Here is a 21564-nt window from a genome sequence, read left to right as displayed (position 1 = left end):
GGGGAGCTCCTGACATTTTTGGCCATTTTTTGCAAGTCGGTCTTCTCCAAGGAAGGTGTTTTCTCATTCCCACATATTTTAGAAAGGTCATACATACTCTCTTCCCTTACTGGCTATCAGGTATACAGAACAGGACGCAGAGAGGATGGGTGAACATTTGGGGCTCCCCCATCCAATAAGTCATGGGTTGTCAAAGAGCCTGTGTTCTCTAGCTTGGTGTGTGGGTCTTCCCGCCATGCTCCAGGGTGGACATATTTCCACAGAGCTTCCGAGCAGTCGATTATATGTCCACCAAGCTAATGAGGCCGAGGGCATGGCCAGGGTCCCCCAGCAAGCCACTGAACGGGGGCAGTAAACACAGTCCTCGCCTCATCTGCTGTCTTATTAACAATTGGTCCTGCTTTAGGGACTAGAGATGTCAGAGGGGGCCCTCATTGCATGGTGTAGGAGAAAGAGACTGAGCCTTGGCAAGCTTCTCCAAGTTTCTATTTCCTTGTCTGTAAAGTGGGAGGATAAGGGCTATGTATCAGTTACCTACTGCTATGTAACAAACCACCCGGAAGTGTTAGCGGCTTAAAGCAACATATACTATTTAGCTTGGTTGTGGGTTTGCTCTTGCATCTGTGGTCAGCTGGAACGTTGATCATGGCTGGATGGTCTAGGGTGTCCTCACTCAAATGTCTGATGATTGGTGGCTGCTGGGTGGGGGTGACAGGATGTGTCTGGGTCAAAGGACTGTCATCATCCAACAGGCTAGCTTTTCTTCCTGGGCTTTTTCACATGGTGGTTGGGGTCCAAGTACAGCAAGAGAAGGTAAGCTCCACACACAAACAGTTTGCAAGTCTTTGCATGTGTCATGTTTGCTCATGTCCCATTGGCCAAAGCAGTCCCATGGTAGAGGGCTGAGTCAGAGTGGAGAGCAACTGCACGGGGCATGGCTAGATGGAAGAGAATAATTTGTAGCCATTTTTGCAATCTTACCTCAGTGTCCCTGCTAGGAATATTGGGAAGGACAAATGAAAAAGGACATGGTTCTCAGTAGTAACTAAGTTAACAGAAATCACTTATTGGCATATAGTAGGGGCTCAAAACATGCTGAATGAATAATCCTCACTTTCCAGGTGAGGGAACTGTTGTTCACAAAAGTTGATCATTTAACCAGGGTCACACAGTTAATCCTTGAAACAACTGGACTCAGAACCCGGGGCTGTCTGATTCCAAAGCTCACGGTCATAGCCATCCCTGCGGCTGTTTTCCCCAGCACAGGTAATTCAGTTCAAACATTAATGGAGCTAAGAGAAGCCTCTATCTGGGTTACAAACCTGGTTTCTCCTGTCCGACCATGAAGGTCTGGCCTCATTTGAAAGAAGCCAGCTGACTCCTGCTTGCTGTCTGTAGTCCAAAACTAGAGTGCAGTTGAGCCTGGCGCAAAGCAGAAACCAAAGAACACTTGTTTGAATCAAAGATATTGCCGCCCTGGTGTATGCATGCAGACACAGAGTGGGAGATGTTTTGGATCCCACTGGGCAAATAATGCCTTCCTGCCACTGACAGTTCTGGTGGCAGGAGTCTCTCTGTTTCAGAGGGCTGTTCCCCCTTTTCAGCTTTCCTTTGGGAGAAATCATTTTCTCACACCTCTCAGAAAAGGAGGTGGCACTTCCTTGGGGAGAAAACAGATGATCTTCTACCTTGCTCTTCTGCTGGGAAAGCCATCAGCTGATGGGGGCTATGATCAGAACCTGTAAAGGAAAAAGGAACATATTCCAAACCACCTGAGAGAGGAGCTCCTGTGTCCCCCACCCTACCCCCACCCCAAGGGCTCCAAGCCTGGTGTGATTTACCCTGATGTGTTCAGGGATTCTTGATTCTGCAGGAGAGCATCCCCATCCTGGAGGTCCCAAGTGTAGCTCTGAGGCTGGAGAGTGGGAACACGTGGGCTCGCTCAACTGGTTTCTTTGCTTTTGTTTCTATCTGGAAGTTTCCATAATTAAAAAAAAAACACAGCAATTTTTTGTGTTTGGGATTTGGAAGCAGAGACTGTGGAGGGGAGAAGACGGGCCCTGAAGTCAGAAACATGCAAGATAGAGGTGTATAGTCTCAAGTTCCTTCCCCTCCTAAAGCCTCAGTTTCCTCTTCTATAAAACAGGCATGCTTACAGTCCCTATCTCCCAGCATTGCTGTGAGGATCACATGATTTTTCCTGTAAAACCCTGAGCCCAGTAAGACTTAGTAAATCTCCCCATGTCTGAGACAGGGTTTCTCAACCTCGCTACTGTTGGCATCTGGGGCCTAATACTTCTTTGTTGTGCGGTGGGATGGAGGCTGTCCTGTACATTGCATGATATTTAGCAGCATCCCTGGCCTCTACTCCCTAGATGCCAGTAACATTCTCATAGTTGTGACCACCAAAAATGTCTCCAGACATTGTCTGATGTACCTTGGGGGCAGAGGTGGGAAGTGTAACTGCCCCCAGGTGAGAACCATTGGTCTAAGCCTTTATCATTGCTGTTAATTAACAGTAACCCCCTTATCACGTGAGGCAGAGGCATCTGATTGGTGAGGGGAGGAACACAGGACAAGTTAGACTTTGGAAGCTGTAGCTCACGCTGCCATAGATGATACAGGCGTTTGTAAGGTTTATTGCCTCAACAACAGGATTTACGTGGGTGAGCGAGTGTTTTTCTGTACCCAGATTTGTATTTGAATTTTGAAAAATCTTCAAGGAGCTTGGGGGTCTTGACAGAACACCTTGAATATACAGAATTCCTTCACCCTCTTCGGAAAGGTGACATTTTAAAATTTCAAGCCATTGAATGCCCTTCACAGAAACATGAGAAAATAGAGAACAGGAAATAGAAAAAGGAAACTCACTCATAACTTGAATTCTGTCACTCAGAGATAATTTCTATTACTGTGTGTGTGTGTGTGTGTGTGTGTGTATAGAAATGGGACATAACTGATTTCGGACCTGCCTTTTTCACTTAACAGCACATCTGGGACAGCCTTACATATCATTAAGCAACCAATCATCTTCCACAAAATTCTTTTCTATTTCCTGCTTAACAACCTGTGGCTCCCCGTGGACTTAGGAATAGTCAGGCTTCACAAGGGGAAAAGGTTGAGGCCATATTCCATGGTTTGCGACAAACCAGTTGTTTACAGATGTTACCTGGGCATGTGGGGGCCAGGGACCATGGACCTCATGCAGGAGGAAGGCAGAGGTTGGATTCTGGGAAGTCCTATTTGCCTCTAGGATGAGGTACAAACATTTTGGCTGCTGTTCATTCTTTCCAGTGCCTGACCTCAGCCTGTCTTTCTGTTCATATCCCTCATTTATTGCATTCCGTCCAATTACTGCACTGGAATGTATTTACCTAACTGTTCTTGTTTCCAGCCAGGGTTGTTTCCAGAGCAAACAGCAATAAACGTCCTTACACATATATGGTCAATCCTCATTATCTGTGGACTCCGTATTTGCAAATTCAGCTACTTATTTAAAATTTATTTGCAGCCCCAAAAGCCACACTTGAAGTGCTTTTGTAGTCATTCGTGGGCACACGCGTGCACAGAGTGGAGAAGATGTTAATCATCCAGCATAAACACTGCCGGCTGAGGTCGAACTAGGCAACGTTCTGCCTTCTCGTTTCAGCTCTTGTAATGGAAGCAAGTGTCCTTTCACGGTATACTTGGTATTTGTGTGCATTTTTAGCATTTGTGTGCATTTAGGGCACGATCTGCTATTTAAAATGGGCCCCAAGTGTAGGGCTCAAGTGCAGTCTGCGATTCCTAAGTGGCGAGGAGGCTGCGATGTGCCTTAGGGAGAAAATGCTTGTGTTAGATAAGCTTCATTCAGACATGAGTTATAGGGTAAGTTTAATGTTAATGAATCAACTATATATATATATTTGTAATATATACAATGTATATTATACATTATATACAATATACAATATATTGTAATATATAATATACAATATATTTATATATATTATAATATATAATATAATATATATAATAAACAATATATTATAATATATTTATAATATATACAATGTATATGTTAAATAAGGTGCCTTCAAACAGAAACACACATAAAATGAGGTTAAATATTGATTGGTTGATGAAAATGCTGTGACCAGTAGCCTGCAGGAACCTAGCCTGTATTTCCTCTAGGTGCAAGGACTCAGTATTCACTAATGAAGTGTTTGTGGTGACTTTATTATAGAGTACAACAATAGTAAATAATGAAAATTGACTGTATCTTTGCATGCAACCATGATTATGGCCTTAGGATAAATTTCTGAGAATGGCATTACTGAGCTTAAGTAGAATAGCCCTCCTGAGGTCTTTTGAGTTTGTTTCAGTTAGCTCTTATTGTGCAACAACAAACCTCAGTCTCCCCTGTAAAATGGAGATTTTAAAAAAACCATATTAGTTTTCATCAACTTAGGATGAATATTCCTTGAGCTAGTGCCTGGCCAGTTGGTAACACTGGGCCTGGTGAGCAGTAAGTAAGTGCTTAATAAGTACCAGTTCCATTATAGTATTTATTTGTATTAACGATCTGTGGCAGGTGCTCTCACAAACATAATCTCAGATTAGCATCATTTTTTTTTCCCAGTGAAGAGATAAGGAAATGGAGGGCCCAAGAGGTGATGTGATTCACTCAAGATCACAGGGCGAGGAGGACTGGTAGCAGGGCCAGTCATTACCCCAGGGCTTCAACCATCAGCTCAGTCCATCATAGCGATCGTGCATGGACTCAGCCCCTAGCATGCGCTGGGCCCTGAGCCAAGAGTGCACACCATTTTCTCATGGATGCTCCCACATAATGACGTGGTGTCAGAGGAGGCTGAGTAGGGAGTGGGGATGTTCATCCCCACTGGGTGGTCATGAGGCTGTCACCCCATTGGTGTCAATGGAGACCTCTGGAGGAGTCTGGATTTCCACCCCCACCTGGTGAAATGATGTGCATGTCTCTCTCCTCTAGGGTGACATCAGAGAAAGCGTAATAAAGAGGTAGGACTTTTGCCACCATCTGATAGAGTCCTAATTGTATGTAGAGAAAATCTTTAAGATAATTGTATTACAAACAAAGGGGGCATAAAGGGAAATAAGTTTGCTATGCTTTACTTGAACTGGTGAAATGACACCAGCAGACTGTGAACATATCTATAGATACATAGATATAGATACATAGATATAGGCTCATCCTATGTATCATGTAATACTTAGAGCAACCACTAAAAAATGCTATACACAGAGATACACTCAAAAATACTAGGGATAAATCAAAATGGAATTCTAAAAAAAAAAAAGTTCAAGTAACCCACAAGAAAGCAGGAAAAAGAAAATAAGACAAATAAAAAGTAGAACAAGCACAAAGCACAAAACAAAATATCAGATTAAACTTTAACGTATCAATGATTGCCTTAAATGTAAATGGTCTAAATACACTAATTAAAAGACAGAGATTGGATTAAAAAAATATGAATCAACAATATGCACTCTATAAGAAACTCACTTCAAATATATCAGTATAGACAGGTTGAAAGTAAAAGGATGGAAAAAAGATATACTATGGAAACATTAATCAAAAGAATTCAGGAGTGGCTGTGTTAATATTAAATACATTTCAGAGCAAAGAAAACTACCAGGCAGAGAGGGACACTCTGTAATGATGAAAGGGCAATCCACCAAGAAGACCTAACAATCCTAAATGTGTATATACCAAACAATAGAACTGCAGAATATGTGAAGCAAGAACTGATAGAAGAAAGGAGAAAGGAGAAACAGACAAATCCATCCTTATAGTTTAAGATTTCAACACTCCTCTCTCAACAATCGAAAAAACAACTTGACAAAAAAAAAATCGGCAAGGACACTACCAGCTGACAGGATCCGATGGTCATTTGTAGAACACTCTGTTGAATCACAACAGAACACATACCAACATAGACCATATTCTGGACCATAAAAAAGAAACTTCAGGAGATGCCAAGCGAAGTGTGTGCATTTTTGATAACTATGTACATCTGGTGACTGTACAGTTTGAAATACTATTTTTTTTCAAGTTTTATAAAAATGCAAAAACAAAAACAAAACTTTGGGGCACCTGCCCGGCTCAGTCGGTAAAAGCATGTGACTCTTGATGTCAGGGTCATGAATTCAAGTCCCACGTTGGGCGTGACATCTACTTAATTAAGATGAAAATTATAAAAAAAAAGAAACTTCAACAAATTTAAAAGAATTAAATAAACCATACTGTGTGTTCTCTGATCATGATGAAATCAAATTAGAAATCAATACCAGAAAGATAACAGGATAATCTCCAAACACCTCAAAGCTAAATAACAAATTTATAAATAACTCATGAGTCAAAGAGGAAGTCTTCAGGGAAATTTAAAAGTACATTGAACTGAATGAAAATGACAATACAAATATCAAAATGTGTGGCACACAGCTAAAGCGGTACTGAGAAGGAATTCTATAGTACTAAATGCATATATTACAAAGGAAGGACTAAATACATAGATAAAGTCTCATATCAATAATCTAAGCTCCTACTTCAAAAACCTAGAACAAAAAGAGCAAAATAAACCCAAAGCAAGCATAAGGAAGGAAATAATAAAGAGCACAAATCAATGAGATGGAAAATAGAAAAACAATAGAGAAAATCAATGAAATGAAGAGCAGTTCTTTGGAAGGATCAGCAAAATGGACAAATCTCTAAGAAAGAAGACAAGAAAAAAGACAAGAAAACAAGAAAAAAAGAAGACACAATTTACAAATATCAGGAATGAAACAGGAACTATTACTACAGAACCTGCAAACATCAAAAGATAATAAGAACACTCTACAAACAACTCTACACACATAAATTTGACAACTTAAGTGCAATGGGCCAATACGGAATAGATAATTTGATACCAATATAACTATTAAGGACATTGAATTTGTAATTTAACAGCTCTCCCCCCCCCCAAATAAAAGCCTAGAGCCATATGGTTTCACTGGAAAAACCTACCAAACATTTAAAGAATTAACAGCAATCTACAAAATCTCTTCCAGAAAATAGAAGAGAAGAAAACACGTCCCACCTCATTTTATTAAGGCAGTGTTACTCTGCCTTATCAAAACCAGGCGAAGAGTACAAAAAAGGGAAACTATAGACGAATATCCCTCATTAGTTTAAAAACAAACATGACTAAAAACACATTAGCAAATAGAATTCAGCTACATGTAAAAAGAATTATACACCATGACCAAGTGGAATTTATTCCAGGGATACAAGGCCAGGTCAATATTCAAAAATCAATCAGTGTAACCCACCATAGTAATAGGCTAGAACAGAAAAACCATATGATCATTTCATTTGATGTAAAGAAAATATTTCACAATATTCAACACCTATTCATGATAAAAACTCTTTTAAAAAGTAAGAATAAAGGGGGAACTTTTACAACTTGGTAAAGAGTATCTACAAAGAAAATCTATAGCTAATGCCATAGTTAATGATGAAAGACTGAATGCTTCCTCCCTGAAGTCAGGAATAAGGCAAGGATGTTTGCTCTCACTATTTAGTCAACATAGTACTGGAGGTTGTAGCCGGTGCAATAAGGCAAGAAAGGGGAATAAAGGCATACAGATCAGAAAGGAAAAAATAAAACTATCCCTATTTATAGATGACATGATTATCTACATAGAAAATCCCAAGGAATCTGCAAAACACTTCCTGGAACTAATAAGTGAGTTCAAAAAGGTTGCAGGATACAAGCTAAACATACAAAAAAATCAATTGTATTTCAATACCCTACCAAGGAACTCACAGACACTGAAATTTAAAAATACAATGCTATTTATAATCGTAAAAAAATAACTTAGGTGTAAATCTCACAAAACATGTACAGGACTTATATACTAAAACCACATAACACAATGAAAGAAATCAAAGAAGATCTAAGCAGACATACGATGTTATGGATTGGAAAATAGCATAGTAAAGCTTCTGTCACTTCTCCCCAAATTGATATACAGGTTTAACAATTCCTATAAAATCTCAGAGAGATTTTTTTGCAGATATAAACAACATTATTCTAAAATTTATATGGAAAGGCAGTGAAGTTAGAATAACTAAAACATTTCTTAAAAAGGGTAAGGTGGGCAGAAACAGTATACCCAATTTCAAGATTTATTATTTAACTACAGTAATCATGACTGTGTATTAATGGCAGAAGATAGATAAATAGATCAATGCAACAAAGTAGAGAATCCATAAATAGACCCACATAAATATGCTCAATTGATTTTTGACAAAAGTACAAAATTTAAATTCCATGGAGGGAAGAAAGCATTTTCAACAAATGATACTGGAATGATTATACGACTGCTGGAAAAAAAAAGTTAACCTCAACCCAAGTCTCAAACTTTATATGAAAATTAATTCAAGGGGCGCCTGGGTGGCTCAGCTGGTTCAGCGTCTGCCTTCAGCTCGGGTCATGATCCCAGGGTCCTGGGATTGAGCCCTGTGTCGGGCTCCCTGCTCAGCGGGAAGCCTGCTTCTCCCTCTCCCTCTGCTGCTCCCCTTGCTGTGCTCTCTCTCTCCCTGTCAAGTAAATAAATAAAATCTTAAAAAAAAAAAACACCAAAAATTAATTCAACAAAGGTACACTTGGCTGGCTCAGTCAGAAGAGCATGTGACTCTTGATCTCTGGGTGGTGAGTTTGAGCCCTGCACTGGGTATAAAGATCACTTAAAAAAAAAAAAAAAAAACTTAAAAAAATGATAATTCGACATGGATCATGGACTTCTCAGATTTAATATCAAAAGTGTGATCCAAAAAAGGAAAATTGACAAATTGAATATCAAAATTAAAAATATTTTCTTCATGAAAGACTACATTAAGGGGATGAAAAAAATACTACATACTGGGAGAAAATTTTGGAAACCACATATTCAAAAGAGGACTAGTAGGTAGAACATATAAAGAACTCTAAAACTCAACAGTCAAAATACAGAAGGTTCAATAAAAAAATGGGCAAAAGACATGAAGAGACAAACAGATAGTAAATAAGCATATGAAAAGATTTCAGGGGTGCCTGGGTGGCTCAGTAAGCTAAGCATCCAACTCTTGATTTTGGCTCACTTCATGATCTCAGGGTCATGAGATTAAAGCCCACATCTGGCTCCATGTTCGGCAGGGAGTATGCTTCTCTCCCTCTTCTCCTCGTCCCCCTCCCCTGCACTTGCTCTTTCTCTCTCTCTCAGAATAAATAAATAAAAAAAATTTTTTTCTTTAAGAAAAGATTTCAACATCGTTAGCCATCGGAGAAATGCAAATTAAAACCACAATGAGATACCACTACATACCTATCAGAATGGCTAAAATAAATAATAATGACAACCCCAAATGCTGGCGAAGATGAGAGAAACTGGATCACGTATGGATTTCTGTTTGATAGGGGTCTAAAAGGGTATAGCCGCTCTGGGGAATAGTTTGGCAGTTTCTTACAGTACTAAACATGCAATTACCATATGACCCAGCCATTGTACTAGGCGGCAATTTTTTTTTCACAGAGAAATAAAAATTTATGTTTACACAAGAGCCTGAACATGAATGTTTATCATGTTTATAGCAGCTTTTTTGGTAATAATCTGCTCCGAACTGAAAACAACCCAGGCGTCTTTCAAGGGACGAATGGTTAGACTGTGATATATCCATCCATGGACTACCATCCAGAAATTTATACTGAGTGCAAAAAACCAATCCCCGAAGGCTGCATACTGTATCATTTCAGTTGTCATTCTTGAAATGACAGAATTAGAGAAATGGAGACCAGATGAGTGGTTGCCAGGAGTTAAGGAGGAGGCGGGCCAGAAGGAAGTGGGTGTGGCTCTGAAACGGGGCCGAGATTTTGTGGTTTTGGTCACGTTCTGTATCTCGACTATATCAAATGTCAACATCTGGGTTATATTGTACTATCATTTTATAAGACGTTACCATGGGGGGAAACTGGGTAAAGGGTACATAGGATCTCTTTGTATTATTTCTTACACTTACATGTGAATCTGCAATGATCTCAAAATAAAAAATTTAGTTTAAAAAAGGCAATCCAGGGACGCCTGGGTGGTTCAGTCCACGGAGCGTCTGCCTTCAGCTCTGGTCGTGATCCCAGGGTTCTGGGATCGAGCCCCCGCCGGGCTCCTTGCTCAGCGGGGAGCCCGCTTCTCCCTCTCCCTCTGCTGCTCCCCCTGCTTGTGCTCTCTCTCTCTCTGTGTCAAATAAATAAAATCTTTTAAAAAAATTTAAAAAATAAAATAAAATAAAAAAGGCAATCCATCTGCAGCCACTCATTTCCAGCTCCTCGTTTGCAGAAAGAGGGACTCAGAGCAGTGAGAACCGAGATTTATCGATGTAGCGTGAATTTTAATATTCTCTGAGCTTTGTCCTCTTCTGTCACTCAATTAGGGGTCTTGCCTGCTGAGATTACTCTAGGAGTTTCCAGTCTCTCATGTATTTAATATTATTATTTGTTAATGCTTCCACAGGGCTAATTCACTCAGCTTCCAGGTTGCCCGGGCAACCCAAGACTCATGTCCCCATTTGGTACAAAGAGAAACCAGAAACACGATGTGCTGAGGAGCTCCAAATGCAGGCTTCATAATCCTTTCTTCTGCATACATGAGCTGGTGCACCCGTAGTGTGTAGTATTTGGAATCCCTCTTATTTTTCCTGATCATTCAATTTCTCTTCATCTAGCACACGTCTTAGGTCACTTCAGAAACCACTGGCAAAAGACTCTAAAATCCAGCATCTCACCTGGACCGGAGTCCTTTCATTTAAGAGCCAGCTTGGGCAGAACTTGGGTAACTTCATTACCTTCAGGCTCACAAAGGCATTGCTGTGGATTCAAGAACAGGGAGATGTGGGGTTTTCTCCCAGCAAAGGGTTACACAATCTTCCTGCTATTTCTGGGAGTAGCAGCTCTAAGCTGACCACATTCAGGGCAGGTGTGGGGTGGGGTGGTGAGGTGGCCTTGTTTCTTGTGCAAGAATCACCACTCCCAACCCAGGAATTGAAACAGGCACCTGGAAGGCAAAGGCCTTGGGAACTTTCTTTCTCAGTGTATTCAGTGGTTGCTCTCTGGTGGTGTCATCTGGGGGAAATTGGTGTCATGGAAAATTTTGCTTCTAATTTCATCATTGAAAAAACTGGGGTAAGTGAATCAACAAGTTTTTCTTTTCTTTTCTTTTTTTTAAAGACTTTATTTATTCATTTGACAGAGAGAGACGCAGCAAGAGAGGGAACACAAGCAGGGGGAGTGTGGGAGGGAGAAGCAGGCTTCCCGCTGAGCAGGGAGCCCGACGCGGGGCTCGATCCCAGGACCCCGGGATCCTGACCTGAGCTGAAGGCAGACACTTAACGACTGAGCCACCCAGGAGCCCCGTGAATCAACAAGTTTTAAACATCTGCTGTGTGACAGACACTGTGCCGGATGCTTTGCCGTGCCTTAATTCATTGAATCTTAGACCCTTGAATCTTTAAAATCTACCCCGAAGTAAGCATTTGGATGAACCCCACTGTATAGATAAAGAGAGTAAGCCCAGAGAGGAGAAAATGACTTGCCCAAGGTCACACGGTGGGTAAGTAGAGGAGCTTGAAGGTAAGGCCAAGGCCACCAGGATCCAAAGTCCCTGTTTTTTCTAGTCTTTCTTGCTGCCATAGAGGCCGTTTAATGGAATGACTAATTGGCAGAGGGTGCAGATTCTGCCATTAGAGGGATGTGGGTTCTACCTTTAGCTCTGCCTGGCTCAAGTTGTGTGACCTTGAGCAATTAAATTAACTTCTTATTTTCTTCACCTTTATAGATGGGGATTAAGAATCATTTTTGTAGGGGCGCCTGGGTGGCTTGGTCAGTTAAGCATCTGCCTTTGGCTCAGGTCATGATTTTGGGGTCCTGGGATCGAGCCCCGAGTCATCTGTCCACCTGCTCAGTGGGGAGTCTGCTTCTCCCTCTGCCCCTCCCCCCGCTCCTGCTCTCTCTCAAATAAATAAATACAGTAGTAAGAAAAAAGAATTGTTTTTGTAGCCACAGGATTGTTGGAGGAATTTCAGGAGATTTTGTGTTCAAAGCACTCAGTGCCTGACATATATAAGCGATGTTAAATGTTAACAATAATCTGTTCCCAAAGAGTAAGCCAGTTTGGTTCTCGGTTCCTTCGCAAAGCACTTGCATCAAACTTCATTTCCCCCAAACCACTCAGAACTCCGCTGCTAACAATGCCCTTGCTTCACTAAAAATAGGAATCATGATAACAGCCAATGGTTTTTGTGCATGGCCAAAGGCCTGCCACTGCATCAGGTGCTTCACCAACTTCATCTCTCATTTAAACGACGTTAGTAGCCAAGTCTTTCTGTGGAAGGGGTGCTCCTGTTAGTGGCTGCTTGAAGGCAAAACGAAACTCACCTCTCCACTTTGTTGAGGCCCAGCAGTAGCAGCATCAGGTACCATTTGTTGAGGGCTCATCACAAGTTAGTCACCCTGCCAAGTGCATTACTAAGCTCACGGAATCCTTCCAGGAGTGGCTGTTACAGTCCCTATTTTACTGATAAAGAAACTGAGGCCTAGAGATGATAGGTAAGTTGCTGTTAGAGCTCTTTTGGTTCAGGTGGGCCATAATTTCATAACACAGATTTCTGAGACTAAGGCTTAAAATGAAAAATCACCCCTGCACCCCACCCCGTGAACAGCAAAGATGCCTTGCTTTGGGAAGTAACCAGCCCTAGGCGGGCCTGCTTTGTTCATTCAAATCCTCAGGTCCAATTTCCCCAAATCTTGGTATTTCAGAACTTGGTATTTTCAAAAGGGGCTCGGGCTAGTAACAGGACAACTTCACGCTAAAGATCAGGAACGTCGGGCCCGAAGAGGTGAAGGGAACTGACCCAGGACACACAGTCTGACAGCAGCAAAGCTGGGACTCCGCTGCTCTTTGGCCTGGGCGGCCCAGCTTTGGAGCAAACGGGTGAGGGATTTTGGCCAGCACAAGGAAGGGAAGAACCCTCTTCCTCACCTGCGAAACGGGGTCAAGACGGGACCTCCCTGTGGAGTGCGTGTCCCACCCAGGGGCAGCCACCCGGTGCTAGGAATGCGACAATGGAAAGTGGAGGGAGGGCTGGAGCGCTAGCTGTCCCCGGAGGTGGTGGTGGGAGGGTGTGATGGGGAACAGGGGCGGAACTTCGGATGGCAAAGGCGGGAGTTCGAGAATTCGGGAGGGGCTCGGAGATTTAAGGATTTAGATAGGCAGTGGGCGGGGCTTGTGATGCCGAGAATCAGGTTGGGGTCCGCGGGTGGGGCTTCTAGCAGCGGGGCGGGGTTTCGTGGCGCCGTTGGGCCAGTTCGGAAGCAATGGGAGGGGAGGCGGGCTTAGGGGGCCAGGAGGCCGGCTAAGGGTTTGGATGGGGCAGTGGGCGGGCTCAGAGGAGCTGATGTTCCGGTTTTGAGGGGCTCTGGAAGAATCTTTGAGGAGCGGGGGGATGTGGCCCTGCAGAGCCAAGCGGGTCAGTGGGCGGAGCTCTAAGAACGCCGCTCCCGGTTCTGAGGAGCAGCGGGCGTGGCTCCGGAGCGCCCATGGGCGTGGCTCTCCGGCTAGTTGACTAGTGGGCGGTGCGTGTGCTTGGGTACCGCCTTCCTCCGCAGCCAACCGGCATCCCTCGGCGCGACCAGAGGGGGCGCCAACGAGAGCGGGGCATGGAACCAGGGGTGGGAAGCAGGCTTCCCCTCCAGGAAGTGGGCGTGGCGGGCCGCAGCCCGAGGGGCCCTTTGGTTGGGCGCGGTGCGGCGCGGGGGCGGGGCCTGCGTGCGGCGGCGGTGGCGGCGGCGGCTGCCCGCGCCCCTCCCCCGCGCGGCGCTCAGTGCCAGGCGGGAGGCGGCAGCGGTTAGAGGCTTCGCCGGGCTTTGCAGCGGGGACTTCGGCGGCGGCGGCGGCGCCTCAGGCACCTCGGCCCTGGTGAGCAGCGCGCGCCTGGCGGGACCGCTCGTGAGCGAGCCGGCGGGCCGACCGAGCCTCTCGGCATGTGCCGGCGCCGGCTGACAGGAGCCGGCGGGGTGTGGAGCAGGGCCCGGTGAAGGGGAGTGGGCTGTGGTGGGCGCGCGCGGCGCGGACCCTTGGTCCGGGGCCCCCCTCCCCCGGCCGGTGTGCCGCGGGTTGGAGCAGGGGCTGCTGTCGGAGGTTCGGGACGGAACCGCTTGGCCTGGGAGGGTGAACCGTGGTCCCTGTGGGGAGGAGGCTGCCCAGGGGAGGCTTTCGGGGGTTCAGATGCCTCTCGGCGGGGTGAGGAACCGCGGGTCGGGTGGGGCGGAGCTGCCCGAGGAAGGGTTTTAGGGGTTGGGGACCCGCCTGGCTGGGTGGGGTCTGGGGTGGGGAGGGGCTGCTCGGGGCTAGGGCGCCGAGCCCCGGGGCGCTGGGCCTGGGGGCGGGGTTTGAGCCGCCCCAGGGAGCCAGTGGGTCGGGGGTGGGGGGTGGGCAGGGGCCGGGCTCACGTGGGGCCAGGGCGAGCTGGGGCCCTGCGTGGGAGGGGCGAGGGCGGCGGTCCAGCCTGAGGGTGGTTGGCCGTGGGTGCGAGGCCAGCTCCGGGCCCTGAAGATCTAGCTCGGGGGTCGGGAAGGGCGGGGCGCGGCTAGAACTGGAGTAATGTGGGCGGGGGCGGCTTGGGAAGAGGGATGAGCCGGGCGGTGGGAGCGGCGGGCTGGGAGGGCCGGGACTGGAAGGGGGTTGGGAGAGGAAGAACGGAGCCGGAACGCTGCAGGGTCCGGGGCCTGGAGCATCGGAGTGAACCCGGTGATTCAGAGGTGTGCTCCCCTAATAGCGGAGCAGCTGGCGAGGGACGCAGTCAAAAGGAGTGAGGTGCAGGTGGGGCTCCGCTGCGCCTAAATGACTGGGGGTGAGGTCGGATGTAGAGGGTGAAATGCAGGAACCCAGCTCTCCCGCCTGTCCACACAGGCGCGCACACACCAACCCTCGGTCTCTCAAATGATTTGAATGTGTTGGGGGAAGTGGCAGGCTGCAAGGGAGAGCCGAGAAGAAAGGGGCTTCCTCTTGGAGGGAGGCGCTGGCCCTGCCGTCCTTTTTTGGGAGTATTCAAAGGGTTTTGATCGCTGGAAAAGGAAACGTAGGCTTTACTGCATCGTGGTTTAGAATCACATCCTATATTTGGCCTTAATGTTGGCTGCCCTTGTTTTGTGGTGTCTGAAGTACTTGCTCTACATGTTGCAAACGTGGGATTCAGTGTGGGAAGCAAATTGCAAGTTGTTCATCTCCCCCAGGATAGGAAGATACAAAGGCCCTTCTTTCCTGTAAGACATTTAAATAGAATTGAATGTAGTGCGTGTTTTTAAATTGGTACTGGGTGGCCAATGCCTTTACTTTTGGTAATAGTTATCACAAAATATTAGGCCCTTTTACCGCAGCCGTCCTGCCTGGGATTACATTCTAAAACAGTACTTGTAGGGCTCTTAGTCACTCTATATAATAATGCATTTCATTGTCCTTATCTGGCAGAACTCTCTCCTGACACCAGGGCCTGGTAGAATAGACAAAAACATGATTAAGTATAAGCAGTTGCTTTGTACCGTCTGTTCATTTGTGAAGGCAAATAGATATCTGTTTATATAACTTCACTTTCTGCATTCCCGGTGAAACTGAAGAAATGGGAAAAATCTGTTTTGGACTTGATTTTGTATATAAAACTAACTTGAAGGTAATTTTTATTTTTTTATTTTTTTTTGAGTGGAGTACATTTGAGTACATTTCAGAGACACTGTTAGGATGTGAAGTCTAGTAGTAACCCTTGGGTCTGAGAGGTTGCATAACTACTTGGGGGGGGGATTGAAAAAAAAAAAGGGAATTCTGTTGAATGTTAGGCGTCCATGATGTGCAATGTTTTGTGGTGGGGATAGTCATGTGTACTGAGGATTTAACAAAGATTGGTAGAAAGGTAGGGTACACACCTTTTTGACAAATGCAGAATGTGCCTTGTCCATATTTGTTTTTGATTATTTGTGGAAGGTACATTGAAGCCTGATGAATTTTAATGGACACATAGCAGTGAGCTATCACACTGCACACAGTATTGAATTTTTCATGGTCATTTGTTACTTTGCCTGCAGATTGTGCTAATCAGCATTTATGGCTATTACTTTATGTAGTTCAGGATTAGATTCAGGGTGGCACATAGTACTTTTTAAACACTGTTGGATTTTTTGATTTACATTTTATGTTTAATGCACCTGTCACTTTTGGGATCCACACCAGCCATGAGGAAGAGAGTCACTCCAATGTCTGTGAAATGGAATGTTCAAAAGGATAAATGATCAGTTCTCAGTTATGTAACTGGGAATGGCAAATTATTTCTTAATTCTTTGATTTGTCACAAATTGGTGCTTTAGAAACAGATTTTTTTTTTTAAGATTGTATTTACTTATTTGTCAGAGAGAGGGAGAGCCCAAGAAGGGGAGCAGCAGGCCGAGGGAGAAGCAGGCTCCCCACCGAGCAGGAAGCTGGACTCGGGGCTCGATCCCTGGACCCCGGGATCATGACCTGAGCCGAAGGCAGGCGCTCAACTGACTGAGCCACCCAGGTGCCCCTAGAAACAGATATTATTAACTGGGCTATTTTACCTTTGACTTTTTCAGAGGTGGAACAGTAATAAATTTGGGTGCCTCTTTCATATGCAGGGTACAAATCCATGTTTGTTTTCCATTTGGTGACTTCCCTGTGTTATCCTATTTCTGAGTTATAAAAACTCTTTTTTGACACTTCTCTGTCTTTTTCAACTTAAGATGTCTTTCCTGTATTAAAACATGGAAATCTTCATGAATATTTCAGTATGACCTAGTACCTAGAATCAAGTAATAGAATCTCTCTGGGTTTTCTTTGCCCTAGTTTGGATTCTTTAGAATGAGTGAACAAGGTCCTATAATCCTTTTTGAGAGCTTATTTGTATTTCAGTAATGCATAATGGAATTTTTGTTTGTTGGTTTTATAACTGCTTTTTGAGATATAATTCACATACTATACAATTCATCCATGTAAAGTGTACAATTCAGTGGTTTTTATTATATTCACAGAATTGTGCAGTCATCACCGCAGTTTTAGACCATGTTCATCAGTCCAAAAAGAAACCCCATACCCATTAGTGGTCCTCCAACCCCCTTATTCTCCTCCCTCCCCTGCCCTAGGCAGCCACTAATCTATTTTCTGTCTCTGTGGATTTGCCTATTTTGGACTTTTCGTATAAATGGGATCATTCAATATGTGGTCTTTTGTGTCTCTTATTAAGTGTAAGGGTTTTCAAGGTTTATTTATGTTGTAGAGTGTATCAGCACTATATTCTTCTTTAATGGTCGAATAATACTCCATTGTATGGATATACTGTGTTTTGTTTATCCATTCATCAGTTGATGGACATTTGGGTGTTTTCCCCTTTTGGCAGTTATACATAATGCTGCTATGAACATTCCTGTAAAAGTTTCTATGTGGACTTGTTTTCATTTCTCTTGGGACTTGCTGGGTCATATTGGTTACTCTGTGTTTAACTGTTAGAGGAACTGTCAGACTGTTTTCCAAAGCAGCTGCATCATTTTACAGTTCCACCGGCATTGTATAAAGGTTTCAATTTCTCCACATCCTTGTCAACAGTGTTATTCTCTTACTTTTTGACTCTAGCCATCCTAGTGGGTGTGAATCAGTATCTCATTGTGGTTTTGATTTGCATTTCTCTGATGGCAAATGATGTCCAGCATCTTCTGAAGTAATTAGCAGACAGTTGTATATTTTCTCTGGAGAAATCTCTATTCAGATGCTTTTCTTATTTTTAAATTGGATTATCCGTTTATTGTTATGAGTTATTTATACATTCTAGATTATATAGTATCTTATTAGGTGTATGATTTGCGAAATTTTTCTCCAATTCTGTGAGTTGCCTTTTGACTTTCTTGATGATGTCCTTTGAAGCACAAAAGTTTTTAATTTTGGTGAAGTCCAATTTATGAATAATGGAGTCAGTTGATAATGGAGTTAGAAGTTACTTAGACCTTGGGCACCTGGGTGGCTCAGTTGGTTAAGCGTCTGCCTTTGGCTCAGGTCATGGTCTCAGGGTCCTAGGATTGAGCCCCTCATCAGGCTTCTTGCTCAGCAGGGAGCCTGCTTCTCCCCGCCCCTATCCCTCCCTCTGCTTGTGCTCTCTTGCTCTCTCTCTCTCAAATAACTATCTTTAAAAAAAAACAAACAAAAACGTTACTTAGACCTTAAATCACATCCTCATCAATATTTTGGTTCTATAAATTAAAAGCCAACTGTGAAAGGGTTAGGGAAAGATTTAAATTAGTTCTAGATCACAAAGGGTTCATCAGGAACATGTCATTCCCCTGTTTAAATCCTCTGGTGGCTTTTCACCTCTTGTCTGTGGTTAAACTTCAGGCTTCTTCATGTGGTTGTGGATCAAGGTGTCTCTGATTTCAGCCAGCCTCATCTCTCACTACTCTCCTTCCTGTGTTTTCATCTCTGTTGCCACTTCCTGAAACTTCCAGCCTTCAGATCTTGTGATGAATTTACTAATACCCGCCCCCCCCCGCCCCCCCATCTGCTGAATCCCACTTGTCCTTTGGGATCCTCCATGAAACCTTCCTCATCCCTGCAGGCAGACATTGTCCTTGTCGCCACGCATCAGACATTCATCACTATTGTCTGCTACGGGGAAATGGACCTGAACTTGAGCTTACTGTCTGAAAGGCGCCTTCTGAAATAGAAGGCAGAATGTGAGAGAGAAGTTCCTATGGAAGGCAGACCAAGATTCCCTTGCTCACAGCTTGGTCTCAAGTGTCTTTTGGGTTATTTGCTGAATGAAGGATTATTGAAGTTAATTGGAAAGATCTTGAGGTCAGTGGGTTTCTCTGATGATTATTTACCTCTTTGTTGCCTGTGTTAAAGTAACATGAAATACAGGGGTGATTCCCCATCTGTTTTTCTGGTACCCAAGTCCAGCTCATGCCAAAAAATTGCTCAGATGTAAAACCGAGCGTTTGAAACATTTTCCTGAGGGCAGAACCTTCTCATCCAGGTTCTTTCCCCCTAATGAACAGTGATGACTGGTGCACAGCCTTCTAAGTAGAACAGATGGCCAGGGAACATTTTTAGTTTGGTATGATTTAGCCACACCAAAGGCAGCAGGCCAGTCCTGATGGTACTGAGTCGGTCAGTCCTGGAACCACCCCTGTGTACACCTGATGACGGGTGTAAACTGGGTTTTCAGGGCACACACCTTCTTGCCTTTCATTCTTTGGTTCATGTTCTCTTGCTTCTCTCAGAGCGTCTGACTCTAGTAGTCTTTAGTTATGTTTTGTGCTCCTATGTTCACTCTTAGTAGTTTCATTGAAAATACTCCAGTTAGCATTTTCTTTTTTTTTTTTTTTAAGATTTATTTATTTTAGAGAGAGGGGGAGAGAGAGAGAGAGAGTGCCAGAGTGGGAGGGAGAGAGAGAACCTCAAGCAGACTCCATGCTGAGCGTGGATCCTGATGTGGGGCTCGATCTCACGACCCCAAGATCATGACCTGAGCTGAAATCAAGAATTGGACACTCAACTGACTGAGCCACCCAGGCTCCCCCGGTTAGTATCTTGAGAATTAGGAGAGACCAGTTGGCCATTTGGGAACATTTCTTTTTTTGTGTGTTCATTGAAGTGGTTGGATTATGATAAGGTAGTAAAGAAAAGAAAAATAAATTTCAAATTTCTTCATCCCTTTAGGCTCAATGAGCCATCCTACTTTATGCAGGTTCCTGCTCTAACAGAGTCTTATATTTAGAGAAACTGAGGCAATAAAAGGTGCAGGCCTTTAGAGCTAGACTGAGCTGGGTTTCACTCTTGGCTCCACTTCTTAATAGCTGTGACTGCCAGTTATCCCACCTCCCTGAGCCTGCCTTCTCTTCTATAGTGTAGGGGTGCTAATGGTGCCTTGCTGGGCTATCGAGTAGACCATGAATAAATTTGTGTTCCCTCTGTCATCACTCTTAATGTCTGTTAATGAATGGAACTGGGGAGAATCAAAGAGAGTAAGTTTAATACATTTTATTTCTGAAATTAGGCTATTAATGTATGGATTCCTACTCCCACCTCAGCATTTTAGACTTCAAATCAAAGTTGAATTACTGAAGAGGGGAAAAATGTCTAATTTTAGGTTAGGAGGATAACATTAAAGATGAGGCAGGGTTTTGTTTTGTTTTTGCCTTCTATCTGAATTAGAAATGTCTATTTAGGGCGCCTGGGTGGCTCAGTTGGTTAAACGACTGCCTTCGGCTCAGGTCATGATCCTGGAGTCCCGGGATCGAGTCCCGCATCGGGCTCCCTTCTCAGCAGGGAGTCTGCTTCTCCCTCTCCGGCTCCCCCCTCTTGTGCTCTCTCACTCTCTCTCTCAAATAAATAAAATCTTTTTTTTTTTTTAATTTTTTTTTTTTAAAGATTTTATTTATTTATTTGAGAGAGAGAATGAGAGACAGAGAGCATGAGAGGGAGGAGGGTCAGAGGGAGAAGCAGACTCCCTGCTGAGCAGGGAGCCCGATGTGGGACTCGATCCCGGGACTCCAGGATCATGACCTGAGCCGAAGGCAGTCGCTTAACCAACTGAGCCACCCAGGCGCCCTCAAATAAATAAAATCTTTAAAAAAAGAAAAAAGAAATGTCTATTTAGACAAGCTTCTCTTATTCAGGCCTCCGTTGTATTCAGTCTGTCTCTTTTAAGGAAAAATGTTTAGTTCCTGGAAAAGATTGATACCTTTTAGGGTTTGGAAAGAGATTGCACTGCGGTGCTTGAGACCCTCATCTGGTTATAATGTGAATGGCAGTGTTGTGATAAACTAACATTCCGTGTGGGGAAGAGCCTTAGTAGCTACATGGGATGTTAAATTGGGCCTGTCATTTAAATTTCACATTAATAACAAAAATGGTTCCTCCTCTTTGCCACAGTAAAGAGAAATTAAGTCAAATTAATGCAAAGGTCAGAGTGAGAGAAAGTGGAATACAGATGGGTATAGGGAGGCTTATATTTTGTATGACTGAAGGCAGTCATTTCACAATACATATCCTCCTCCTCTGGTCATGAAATTGCCTACATTAATTTTTTTAAAAATTATGAAAATGGATCATATATAGCACCAGTATCTTACTACCTTTTTAAGAATACATCATTTTAGGGTGTTCGGGAGATTATTTCTCAATTCCAGAGGTCCTCATTCTTTTTTTTTTTTTTTTTAAGATTTTATTTATTTATTTGTCAGAGAGCGAGAGAGCAGAAGCAGGGGAAGCAGCAGACAGAGGGAGAGGGAGAAGCAGGCTTCCCGCTGAGCAGAGAGCCCGATTCACGTGGCTCTATCCCAGGACCCCGGGATCATGACCTGAACCAAAGGCCAATGCTTAACTGACTGAGCCACCCGGGCGCCCCCAGAGGTCCTCATTCTTGACTATCCATGAGGATCAGCTGTAGACCTTTATAAATACATCTGCCTGGGCTTG

General features: G+C 43.9%; 1 protein-coding gene across 2 annotated transcripts in view; it reads left to right on the top strand.

Moving 5' to 3' along the window:
- Nucleotides 1-13905: 13905 nt before the first annotated feature.
- Nucleotides 13906-21564, top strand: part of CORO1C (coronin 1C) — a 75306-nt gene continuing 67647 nt past the window's right edge. The window contains exon 1 of one of the 2 annotated variants that reach the window (XM_032397959.1): nucleotides 13906-14007. The gene's annotated coding sequence lies outside the window, so the exon portion shown is untranslated. Of the gene's footprint in view, nucleotides 14008-14869; nucleotides 14911-21564 lie in introns of those variants that run through there. The other variant, XM_032397960.1, reaches the window with a different exon arrangement.

This window comes from Phoca vitulina, unplaced genomic scaffold (assembly GCF_004348235.1).
Source record: "Phoca vitulina isolate PV1807 unplaced genomic scaffold, GSC_HSeal_1.0 scaffold108, whole genome shotgun sequence".
Taxonomy (NCBI): Eukaryota; Metazoa; Chordata; class Mammalia; order Carnivora; family Phocidae; genus Phoca; species Phoca vitulina.
Note: the sequence above shows the minus strand (reverse complement) of the source record. Positions and strands in the feature narration are given on the sequence as shown.